Source organism: Triturus cristatus, chromosome 3_2 (genome assembly GCF_964204655.1).
Source record: "Triturus cristatus chromosome 3_2, aTriCri1.1, whole genome shotgun sequence".
Classification (NCBI taxonomy): Eukaryota; Metazoa; Chordata; class Amphibia; order Caudata; family Salamandridae; genus Triturus; species Triturus cristatus.
Window position 1 is genome coordinate 997454792 of NC_140584.1, and position 12884 is coordinate 997467675.

At 41.4% G+C, this 12884-nt stretch overlaps 1 protein-coding gene across 2 annotated transcripts in view; it reads left to right on the forward strand.

The window, feature by feature from the left end:
* STYXL1 (serine/threonine/tyrosine interacting like 1) overlaps window positions 1-12884 on the forward strand; it is a 248182-nt gene that overhangs the window by 36121 nt on the left and 199177 nt on the right. The gene's annotated exons all lie outside the window — the stretch shown is intronic.

The window sequence follows — 12884 nt, forward strand, 5'->3', positions numbered from 1 at the left end:
CAGGCTACGAGCCTTCGACACCTCGTCAGACGACAGCATGGGCCCAGAAGACCGCACCGGGCACCAGGAAGGGAGCCATCCCACTGTGCCCCACACCTCACAGGCAGCACAGACGGGAGCAAGAGGGCGCCGCAGGTCGCGTGTCCAGAGTCCACCAGCACCCACTGACGGCCATGGTGTATTCTTGGGGCTCGAGGGCCAAATGTTGAAGCAACAGCGCCTGCAATCAAAGGCAGTTATGTCAGTCCAGAGGCACATGCGGGTGATGAAGACAAGCTTAGTCAACATGGACACAAACATTGGCGGCATGGCTGCGGGCATTCGGGACATGTCCCAGTCAATCCAGCAGTTGTGCAGCAAATTAGATGCTGACATCGAAGCACGGCGCCGGGAACGCCAGAGAAGGGACACTACCAGCAGGGCACTCAACCGTCTGGCAACTGCGACTTCCCTACTTTGCCGGCGCTCTGTGACGATGCAGGAGGGCCTAACACAGTGCTGCAGCGACCTGTCTCGGGGGATGGTGCAGGTGACAAGTGCACTAGGGGTGCTATTGACTAGTCAGGCGTCGACAACTGCTGCAGGGGATGCTGCGGAGAGCATCGACACCAGCAGCAGCATCACACCCCCCGTCCCCGAAGCACGCAGGAGCAGCAGGCGGCTTGGGGTTGGCTCTAGTGAGGATGCACAGGCCGTGCAATCCACCACTGCAGCGCGTATGCGCAAACATTGATGTGGCCCTGCTTAGCCACTTCCCATTGGGTGACGTAACCCTGGACATACTCCTTGTATAGATGGTATATTGCCAGATTGGCCTGTTCATGTGTTCATGGCGTGGTGCCACATTAAACTACGTCATGACTTCTCACAACTCGCTGTGTCCCCTCACTTACTCAGAAATAGTTGCATGTGATCTCTGCCCGTCTCTCTCTCCCATCGATTGCAGTTGGCACTCTAGCTGCGCTGCCCTCTGGCTGGCCTGACTCATCCTCGTTGTCCTCAAAATATGTTAGTTCCACATCTGTACCTTTTTTCGTGGCAAGGTTGTGCAGCATTGCACAAGTGGCAATAATCTTGCAGCAGGTGATGGGTTTGTACTGGCGTGCGCCTCCGCTCTTGTGGAGGCAGCGGAACCTGCTCTTCAGTAGTCCAAACGTGCGCTCCACCACATTGCGTGTTGTTTTGTGGGCCACGTTGTATCGTCTCTCACTCTGGGTTGCTGGGTGTAGGTAGGGAGTGAGGATGAATGAACGGCATGCATATGCACTGTCGCCTGGATGAGTAAAAGGGAACCATCAGTTACATGCCTCTATACACTCTGATTTGCAGGTTGCAAGGGGCGTCACTGTTACTTACCCAGCAGGTATCCCTCTCCGAATTCGCCGGCACTCAGTCGTGTGTAGATCCCACTATTCTGGAAGATGTAAGAGTCGTGGGTGCTCCCAGGAAACTTTGCAACAATATCTGTGATGATGTTCCCTGCATCACAGATCACCTGCACATTGATGGAGTGGGTGGACTTCCTGTTCCTGTAGATGTGCTCTGTATCAGCTGGTGGACAGATTGGGATGTGTGTACCATCAATACAGCCGATGACATGGGGGAACTGTGCCATGTGATAAAAGTCTGTTTTTGTTTTCTGCAGTGCAGCCTGTGTGTTTGGGAAGCTTATGTAGTGGTGCATTCTCTGCATCATGGCATCCAGGAACTTCCTGAAGAAACGGGACAGGCAACTCTGGGATACACCACCCACCGCAGCTATCACCACCTGATAACTGCCGGATGCCAGTAGATGTAGGCTGCAGAGCACCTGCACATGTGGTGGTATGGCGTGCGCCCTTCTTGTTGGCTGGTCCAGGAGTGGGTGCAGGTCCCTTATCAGGTCCATGATGGTTTCGGGGTGTAGCCTGTACCTCTCATGTATCTCTGCATCAGTCAGCTGTAATAGTGTGATGCGCTGTCTGTAGATTTGTTCCTCCCGTCGCCACACCCTCAGTCCTGCTGCCTGTAGACGTAGGCGCCTTGCAATGACGTACATGGCGGCCATGTTGTCCACGCTGTTGCATTTTGGGATTGCTTATGTGCATTGTTGATGGTTACCACCTGCTTTCAATCCGTGTTAATTACCGACTCTTATTTACCGATTTTCCTGGATTTCTTAATTACCGACTGCTCCTACATGTCATTTTAAATTTTTACCACTTCGTATTTACCACTTCATATTTACCGATTCGTTAATTATGTGTTCGGTAAATATGAATCGGTATTTTAGAATTCGGTAACTATGAATCGGTATTTACCGCCTCATATTTACCGAAAAGTGGTTTTTGGACTCCTACATCTCACTTGTCTGAATACCGGTCGGTAACGGCATATTTACCGAAAATCGGCCGTTACCGACCGGTATTTCGCTACCTACATGAGGCCCTTAGTGTAGTATTTATCTTTGCTCTTGTATTTCCGTCGACAGTATTTTCCACACCGATGACTTTGGAAACGTAAAACTTGCTCCTTTAACTTTTTCTCTTCTGTGCTTTTTGGTATAGCACATGTTGCATATTCTTCAATGAAAGATAACACTGCTTCATCAGTATCTGTTCCAAACTTTGGGGCATCCTTGATCCACAACAGCATATGAATATGAGGAGCACCTCTTGCCTGGTACTCTTTTCTCCCAAAAAAATCCTCTACTTCTCCAAGAGATGGATTTTTTTTATTGCAGATGAAGGACATCATAGCCTCAAATCTATGATTGAAATATCTGCAAACATTAACCGGATCCAATGAGCACAGTTCTCCAGCTGTCTTGTATTCGATGTTTTTAATGTTTGAATTTGCCTCTCGTAGAAAATCCAGTAAATCATCCCAAGCGTACTCAGCACAGCTTAGGGTAAGGAACCATGTTGGTGTTCCTAAATTCCGTAACATGCATTTTAATTCACCATGGCGTCGGTACCAATATTCATTTGTCCCACGCTGACAAGCCATCATATTGATCAGTTGTGTTTCCAAATGATCATCTCGGTGCTGCACTTTCTCCATAAAATCCTTAGCAGACACATTTTGTAAATGTACTCCACTTTTTAAAATGTGATTTACTGCATAAGACAATGCAGACAAGTCGCTTTCAAATAAAAGATGGAACAAATAAGGAATACTTTGTCGAAATCTGGGATCTTCTGCATATAGTCTTGTAGTTCGATACTCAGAAGCTGGAATCTGTTCTGGACGTTCATCGTATCGTCCTCCTTTTCCTGTAGGAAACAGCTGGGGAAAACATCGAGCTTCCAAGCTCTCCTCCCATACACTCACGGGAGTTCCTTTTGCTTTCTTCATCTGAAACAGATCAATAGTGTCTCCCATAACTTCTTTTGAATGAAGAGGATGTATGCTAAAATGTTCATAAATTTCTTCTTCCTTTGACTTGTCCACTTTTTCAATTTGACCAGTTGGTGTTTCTGTGTCTTCTTGTAAATCTTCTTCTTCTTCTTCTTCTATATAAATTGATTCATACCATTTATTATTTTTTTTCAAATACAAATTTGCTCTTTGTACTTTTCGTACATCCACCAGCTCTTGCCAAATCTTCTTATTCTTTGTAGGTACACCATTAACCAGAATAACTAATGGTTCACTTTCCAAAGTATCTGCATCAATAGTTTCCATATTTTTTTTCAAATCCAAGGGCAAATACACCACTCTTCCTTTTAAACCTCTCAGTAAATCTGAAGGAGGTAATTTACCAGTTTTGGGCTCCATACGTACTATGGTCTGGAACGGATGAACACATTGAATAAGTATAGACTCATATGTATTTAATTCAGAAAGTTCGGCAGGAATAGCATCCAATTCTAAATTATTATGTACAGCTCTGGTCGGCATTCTATTTTCTTCTAATTTGTTGTAAAAGTATTTACAAATACGCTGAACTTCACCCAATTCAAAACAATTTTCAAGAAATATATATGTGGCAAAATCCTTCCACTTATAATTATCTTCATTTTCACTTTTTCTGTAGAGATCAACATACCTGGTTTGTTTTCTATAATGAGTTCTGCGGCAACAAATACAAGTAATATTTGGTCTTTCATTAGAGATTATTTCAAATTTTGTTATGTGATCATTAAATGTCTTTCTTACAGAGGGTTCTACATTCTCTTCCACTTCTTCCTCATTTACTGTGTCCTTTTCTGCACTGTCTTGTTCAGGACCAAAGTAACAAAACTGAATTTCATCAACAACCTTCTCTACATCTGATACCGATCCACGGAACAGAGCCCTATTCAATTCATCTAACTTTATTGCTGGACTTTTAGCAAAATCCAACCGTCTCACAAACTTTCTCATTTCAGTATGATGAACAGCCAGCATCCTAAAATGATGAAAAACACTTTTACACACTTTTTTAGATAGACAAGCCAGAGAATGACCCTGCAAACCAGTATTCTCTCTCACTCTGCATGGATCTAGACTTTGAAGCACCTTAATCTTCTGTTTTACACTTTTTTTACTATATTCTCTTAGAAACTCACGAAATTTATCAATAGATTCCTGACGCACAGTGCAAATACTACTACAATTCCAAGTGTACACTGGGGCTTTAGGACGTCTCCCCATAGCCTCATCCGCCATCACTTGTACCTCATCTCTTGGAACCATTTTCTCCTTCTCCATTATACAACCATTTTTCACTTCGTAAGCACGACCTCTGGTGTCAACTGCATGCAGCAAACTATTACTTTGAAAATAACTCTCTTCATTAAAAAAGGTTCACTACTTGAACTATGCATCCATTCTCCTAAAAACACTTTACAAAAGTTTGTTCTTTTCACTACTCTTTTCCTTTTGCTTTGTGATTTCAGTACATTAACCATTTTATCTAATGTACGCATCCTATTCAAAATTAAAATGAATAGTTTCCTTTTTAATTCTAATGCCTTTGCTGCAATGGCTTCAATTTCTTTTTTTCTCTTGTAATATTTTGCCTTTTTCTTATATTTCTTCACATCCTTTATCAAATTGGACATAACTCTTCTCTGAAACATTTTTCTACGTATCTCTTTAAACGCTGTTTTTCTGTTTAAGTTAATCTTTGTTATTGCAGAAGGTATATTTGCATTAACTAAATTCTCAATTTTTTCCTGTTCTTTTCTATTGAAAACATTCTTTCCAGTACAGACATTTTGTACATTTTTCCTTTTTTTGAAGATGTTCTTTAAAAAATCTTTTGTCTGCTTACCAGAAGACTTTCTCTTTTTCCCAACATGAGCATCTCCAACTAACTTAGGTCCTCCAGTTGTCTTCAAATATAGTTTTTTTTTGTGGTTTTTCGTTACTCTGGATTTTGTAGGCATCTTAAATTTTGTTCACTGCTCTTCAGCACTACCTGAAAAAAACTAAAAAAAAAATCCTTTTTTATATTTAAATATATTACTACATTTTTTATGATCTTTTCATCTTAAAATACTAAGTACCCCTTTCCTAGAAGTGAAAATCACAATAACACATTCACAAATTAAATATCTAAAAACAATTCCTGTGTGCACACAGAGTCATGCTTTGAAATTAGGCAGAAAACGAAATTTCTTTGCCAATTGGAAAGCACACATTCTACTACTTTTTTGGCAAGTAATAAGTACTTTTACAGTCTGACACATTTTGAATCCACTTTTCAGATTCTGATAAAAGCACATGTCCAAACTGCTTTTTGAGACCAGCACCATGTGTAACCTGGGTGACTGACTACACTCCAGCAAGGGCAACCAGCCTTAGTGATGCTGAATGTATTTGCATTACTGACTGCAACCTCAAACCCAACTCGGTTGTGAATACTGTGCATGATTCCACAGGATAAGCAGCTGGGTGTGTGCTAAGAGTCTGCTTCTCCATAAAAAAATAGCTCCCCCTTTCCATCTAATGCAAATGTAAAATCACCAGAGCAATACCAAACAGATTTCTGAGACCAGCAACATGTGTAACCTGGGTGACTGACTACACTCCAGCAAGGGCAACCAGCCTTACTGATGCTCAATGTATTTGCATTACTGACTGCAACTACACCTTAATTTATGGTGAAAACATAGTCCATATTATTTTACATGTTTTTATTTGCATTATTAAGTGCAACCTCAAACCCCACTCAGTTGTGAATACTGTGCATAATTCCACAGGATAAGCAGCTGGGTGTGTGCTAAAAGTCTGCTTCTGCATAAAAAAATAGCTCCCCCTTTCCTACTAATGCAACTGTAAAATTACCAGAGCATAACGCAATAAATCTCTGCCTGTAATTCCTCTTTGCACACAGAGTCATGTTTTCATATTAGTCTGAAAACGTAATTTCTTTGCCAATTTGAAACCACACTTACTACTCTTTTTTTTGGCAAGTGATAAATACTTTTACAGTCTGACACATTTTAAATCCACTTTTCAGATTCTTAAAAAAGCACATGTCCAAACTGCTTTTTCAGACCAGCAACATGTGTAACCTGGGTGACTGACTACACTCCAGCAAGGGCAACCAGCCTTAGTGATGCTGAATGTATTTGCATTACTGACTGCAATCTCAAACCCCACTCGGTTGTGAATACTGTGCATGATTCCACAGGATAAGCAGCTGGCTGTGTGCTAAGAGTCTGCTTCTGCACAAAAAAATAGCTCCCCCTTTACATCTAATGCAAATGTAAAATCACCAGAGCAATACGCAATAAATCTCTGCCTGTAATTCCTCTTTGCACACAGAGTCATGTTTTCATATTAGTCAAAAAACAAAATTTCTTTGCCAATTTGAAAGCACACTTACTACTCTTTTTTTTGGCAAATGACAGGTACTTTTACAGTCTGACACATTATGAATCCACTTTTTAGATTTTTAAAAAAGCACATGTCCAAACAACATTTTCAGACCAGCAACATGTGTAACCTGGGTGACTGAGTACACTCCAGCAAGGGCAACCAGCCTTAGTGAAGCTGAATGTATTTGCATTACTGACTGCAACCTCAAACCCCACTCGGTTGTGAATACTGTGCATGATTCCATAGGATAAGCAGCTGGTTGTGTGCTAAGAGTCTGCTTCTGCATAAAAAAATAACACCCCCTTTCCATCTAATGCAAATGTAAAATCACCAGAGCAATACCAAACAGCTTTCTGAGACCAGCAACATGTGTAACCTGGGTGACTGACTACACTCCAGCAAGGGCAACCAGCATTAGTGATGCTGAATGTATTTGCATTACTAAGTGCAACCTCAAACCCCACTCGGTTGTGAATACTGTGCATGATTCCACAGGATAAGCAGCTGGGTGTGTGCTAAAAGTCTGCTTCTGCATAAAAAAATAGCTCCCCCTTAACATCTAATGCAAATGTTAAATCACCAGAGCATAACGCAATAAATCTCTGCCTGTAATTCCTCTTTACACACAGAGTCATGTTTTCATATTAGTCTGAAAACGTAATTTCTTTGCCAATTTGAAACCACACTTACTACTCTTTTTTTTGGCAAGTGATAAATACTTTTACAGTCTGACACATTTTAAATCCACTTTTCAGATTCTTAAAAAAGCACATATCCAAACTGCTTTTTCAGACCAGCAACATGTGTAACCTGGGTGACTGACTACACTCCAGCAAGGGCAACCAGCCTTAGTGATGCTGAATGTATTTGCATTACTTACTGCAACCTCAAACCCCACTCGGTTGTGAATACTGTGCATGATTCCACAGGATAAGCAGCTGGCTGTGTGCTAAGAGTCTGCTTCTGCACAAAAAAATAGCTCCCCCTTTACATCTAATGCAAATGTAAAATCACCAGAGCAATACGCAATAAATCTCTGCCTGTAATTCCTATTTGCACACAGAGTCATGTTTTCATATTAGTCACAAAACGAAATTTCTTTGCCAATTTGAAAGCACACTTACTACTCTTTTTTTTGGCAAGTGATAAGTACTTTTACAGTCTGACACATTATGAATCCACTTTTCAGATTCTTAAAAAAGCACATGTCCAAACAACATTTTCAGACCAGCAACATGTGTAACCTGGGTGACTGACTACACTCCAGCAAGGGCAACCAGCCTTAGTGATGCTGAATGTATTTGCATTACTGACTGAAACCTCAAACCCCACTCGGTTGTGATTACTATGCATGATTCCACAGGATATGCAGCTGGCTGTGTGCTAAGAGTCTGCTTCTGCAGAAAAAAATACCTCCCCCTTTCCATCTAATGCAAATGTAAAATCACCAGAGCAATACCAAACAGCTTTCTGAGACCAACAACATGTGTAGCCTGGGTGACTGACTACACTCCAGCAAGGGCAACCAGCCTTAGTGATGCTGAATGTATTTGCATTACTGAGTGCAACCTCAAACCCTTAAAGTATTCCTTATTTATACCAGTACACCTTAATTTATCGTGAAAACATAGTCCATATTATTTTACATGTTCCTCACATTTAAATTTCTCCCAAAACAGAAAATGATAAACACAACTTCAACAAAAGGAATTCCAATTGTATTATTCATTTCTTAATTTACCATATACATCCCCTCTCAAACTCTAAACTCACCTTTAAAATTAGTTAGTTGTGAAAGAAATGTGGCACTCAAACAGCAGATTATCAGAGCCAGGATCTCTGTTCTGTACACCTTTCTCCTCTCAGCAGAACCAGATAATGGCAAAGTTTCCCTCTCTTTTTCCACACATATACATGTAAGTTTCAAATCTCAGTGCTTCCCCCTTTTTTTCAAATGTAATCACACATTTCTATTGGTTGAAAACCAACCCTTTTCAAAAAGTACCCTTCCCCCAACTTGACTTCTGCCTAGTACCCTTCCCCCAACTTGACTTCTGCCTGCTACCATAGCAACAGCTCTTGAAACACTGCTGTGTAGAGTTAGGTCAGAAGTTCACCAAACAATGTTTCATTTCCAAAGAGCAGGAGTGCTTGACTTTTCAAACCTAACAGCAAATCCATAGTACTGTTCTTTGGTAACACATTTTTCTGTACCAATACAAAACATGCTTCTATAAATTTACACATACAGCCTAGTTTTTATTGTAGAATGGTATGAAACAGCCAATCAGTTTAAAAAAAAAAAATATATATGTATGCCTCCATTTCCAAACTGTCTTTCATTTCTTTTTACCATTCTACTGAATTACACCTCCTGAGTGCATCCAGTTCTCCTTTGAAGATGTTCACAGTGTGGATTGTAGGGCACAGCTATGTCTTCTGGAGTGAAAAGTATGCAGAGAAAACAGGTATGGTGAGAGACCTTGCTTTGCCAAATGTAGACATTAAATGGATTGGTCAGAGAGGGTTAAAGTGGCACCAATTGATGCCATTGGTGAAATCCTTCATGCAAATCCAACACCCTGACCTCATAATAGTGCACTGTGGTGGCAATGACCTAGGCACTTTGACTGGGGTAGGTCTGGAAATGCTTATGAAGGAGACCTTTGCACAACTGTTTTCACTTTTCCCTAAAACTGCCTTTGTGTTTTCTAACATATGCCAAAGGCAAAAATGGAACTGGTCCAATCATTTCTGTCCACAGATTGACAAAGCAAGAAAGCACGTCAACAAATCTGTTTCTGCTTTCCTCCGAGACTATGGTATGGGTTCCATTTACCACAACAACTTGCGTTACGACATGCAAGACATTTATAGAGGAGATGGTGTGCACTTCAATGATGAAGGGAACAGAGTCTTCCTCTTGAACCTTAGACTCTGCATCGGTACTTACTTGTAGGTACCACTAAAAAATCACTTCATAAACACAACGGCTCTTTTTAGAGCCCCCTAATATCTAAACACTTAAATCTGCATTTCATTTCATTTTTTATTTTTTTTTTCTACCGTACGCGTACGGTTAGCTTACCGTACGCGTACCCCGCGATTTTTTTAAAAATTAATAAAAATTTTTTTGTACTTTTCTGTCCTTCTTTGACCCCCTTTCAAATGTTAGGGGGTCTGTAACTCTCTTCCTTGCCCCCTTTTCAAGTTATCTCCCTTTTTTTTTCTGACTGAAACACACGAAATGGCGGCCGCCGCTTCCTGGTTTCGACCGATTCGAATGTTTACTAAGATCTATCAGCCAATCAGAATCGCGCTCGCGCACGTCACCGTACGCGTACGGTAAGCGCACCGTAAGCGCACCGTAAGCTGGCTCAGATATATATATTGATTTAAAGGCTATTTTCTCAGAATCTACTGAACAGATTTACACCAAACCTACAAAAGGCACTTCCTTGACCTGAGGACTACCTCTCTGCCAAATTTCATTTAACTCTGTTCAGCCGTTCGGGCTGTAGCTGTGTCTAAAGGTCCTATGGAAAAATGCATGGGAAAAATGCGTTTTGGGACCCCCCTTTTATCTCAGCCCCCGCTTGACGAATCCCCCCGAGACTTTCAGGGTAGGAGCGGAGCGCAGCGCCCCACCTAGTTTGAAAATTTGGCGAGGATTCGTCGACCGGCGCCAAAGTTATTCAAAATAGAATGTTGCGGATTTCCTATGGTAAGAGGGTCCTAACTATAACTACCTACTGGCGACCGCCAGTAGGTAATATATATATATATATATATATATATATATATATATATATATATATATATATATATATATATATATATATATTGATTTCATTCATATGGTGTAGCCCTGCTCCAGGGCTTCTGGAGGGAGGTGTTCAATACAATTTCCAAAGTCGTTCGAACTCATATTGAACTCTCTCCATTGTAGCCTTGATGGGTTTCTTTACTGATGTACTGAAACAAGTTAAACGATTGACAGCAATTCTGTTGCTACTGGCAAACTGCAGAATAGCACTGGTATGGCCGCTTGGACTACTTCTCAAATACAAGGATTGATTAACTGATGCAGCTTTTGACAGCTACATTATCGAGAGCTACTTCTCATTCCAACACACCATGTCTCACCCGAAGGACATTTCAGGTCCACTGCTCATACACCTCTTGGGATCAGATCCCATCACGTAGCCACAAACTGTTTCTACAATTGTAAAGTATGGTGCCCTTGTACTATAGGATTAGTTGTAGTGACAATAGATCTCAATAAAATAAATCTCAGCTCAAACTTCCCTTACAATCAAAACAGGGAAACACCATGGGCAGTATCAGTGCATGCTTCTGCACACACACAAATGCAAGTTGCCTTCATCAGTGATGCTTTCAGTCAGCCAAGGTTTTTACAGCAAACATCTGCCCATCCCTCAGTTTTACTAGAAGGATTTCTGTGGGTATGAGAGCCTAGCAATCCTCAGTTGTGCTCTTAAGCATGAAAAGTTTACAGCCCACACGTGATCTGTGAGATGCTTCTGATGGACACCAAATATGCTGTTAAGCAGTATTAGGTATCAGTCCACAAATGATCATGCAGGCACTCAGTGTACTGTTGGGCAGTAGAAGCTATGTCTGCAGGATGGTACAGCCTCTGAATGTGGAAGGAGATTGTTAAGCATAATGTGCACGCTTGCCCTTATCTCACTCCTGTAATACCAATGCACAAGTTTTTGGCTTGTTGTGCGAAAACAACAATAAATAAAAACTATACGAGAAGTTTGCCAAACACTTCCTTTTTAGATCTCACCTAACATGGTTGCAAAGGAGCTATTGTTGGCTGACCAAGGACTTACAGCTCGCCCCTTCCTTAACATTGGTTGGCTTCACTGGCTTTCTTTTTATTCAGTGGCTTGCCTTTTTCTTATGTTTGCCCCTCCCATGGAGAATAGTCTCTTTACCATATTTTTGATTAGCTGACTTGACTCCTTCCACAGCTCACTTTTCGGTAACTACCTTTTCATTTTGGGTAAGAACTCCATGGCATTGCATATATTTTCCAGCTGTCTTCCTTGTGTGCTTCCCTCACCATTCTAAATACCCCCCTGCCCACGCTCCATGTTGCTATCGCCCTCATTTGTTTCTCCCCCACCAACAGGTATATACCTAAGCTTACGCCACTAGGATGTCTAGTAATTTACACTGAATTCTGCGGACTGTATCATGTTGAGGGTACACTTGGTGAGCTCCTCCAGGTCACAGGACAGGTTCGGAACCTCCCATTATCAGGGACAGGCCCATGTTTCAGCACTCTTGCTAGATTAACCTGACACCATGGCCAAAAATAAAACTTAGGATATACATGCAGTCAGGCACTTGGGCAGGGGTACACAACCAAATATCACGCAGGAGACATTGTTGATGCAACAGGTCATTTGAAAACTGCTTACAGTGTTTTGAGTTATACGTTTCTAGAATGAAAGGACATGATTACCTTTAAGATTTACCCAATTTAGTTTGAAATCACAGAGCTAAAGGTTTTTGAAGGACAAAGTTTATGTGTTTCAATGTATTTGGTGAAACATGTCGACTGAATATTAGGGACTGTATACACATAATAGTTATATATTTTCCCGACGATATAACCCCCTTTTTATCCATACCAACTAGGAGCGAGAATAAAATATTAGCTCACTAGCTAGGTATTTTTAACATCACTTTCACCACTCCACGAACACTGTTCTACACATTTCTTCACCAAAAAAGTGCTCCTACGTAGTTCCTCAAGTCGCAGTACGCCCCAAGCAGCAGCTGTTTGGGATGGCCCCAATGATGAAGCATGTCACCTAGGAGCAACCCTGGGGGAGTGAGGGGACTCAAGAAAATAATTTTATTTTCTTTGGACAGGGATCTTGTTTTGTTGCGCATTCAGCGGAATCCCCATTCCCTTGGTTAGGTTTTTTGGATCTGACATTTACAGATTTTTTGTGAACTACATGTAAATTGGAGGGTGAACCTAACCAGTACCTCCATCTCCCCCCTAAGTCCTGATGCCTGTCAACTAAATAAGAAATAAGAAATGGTTA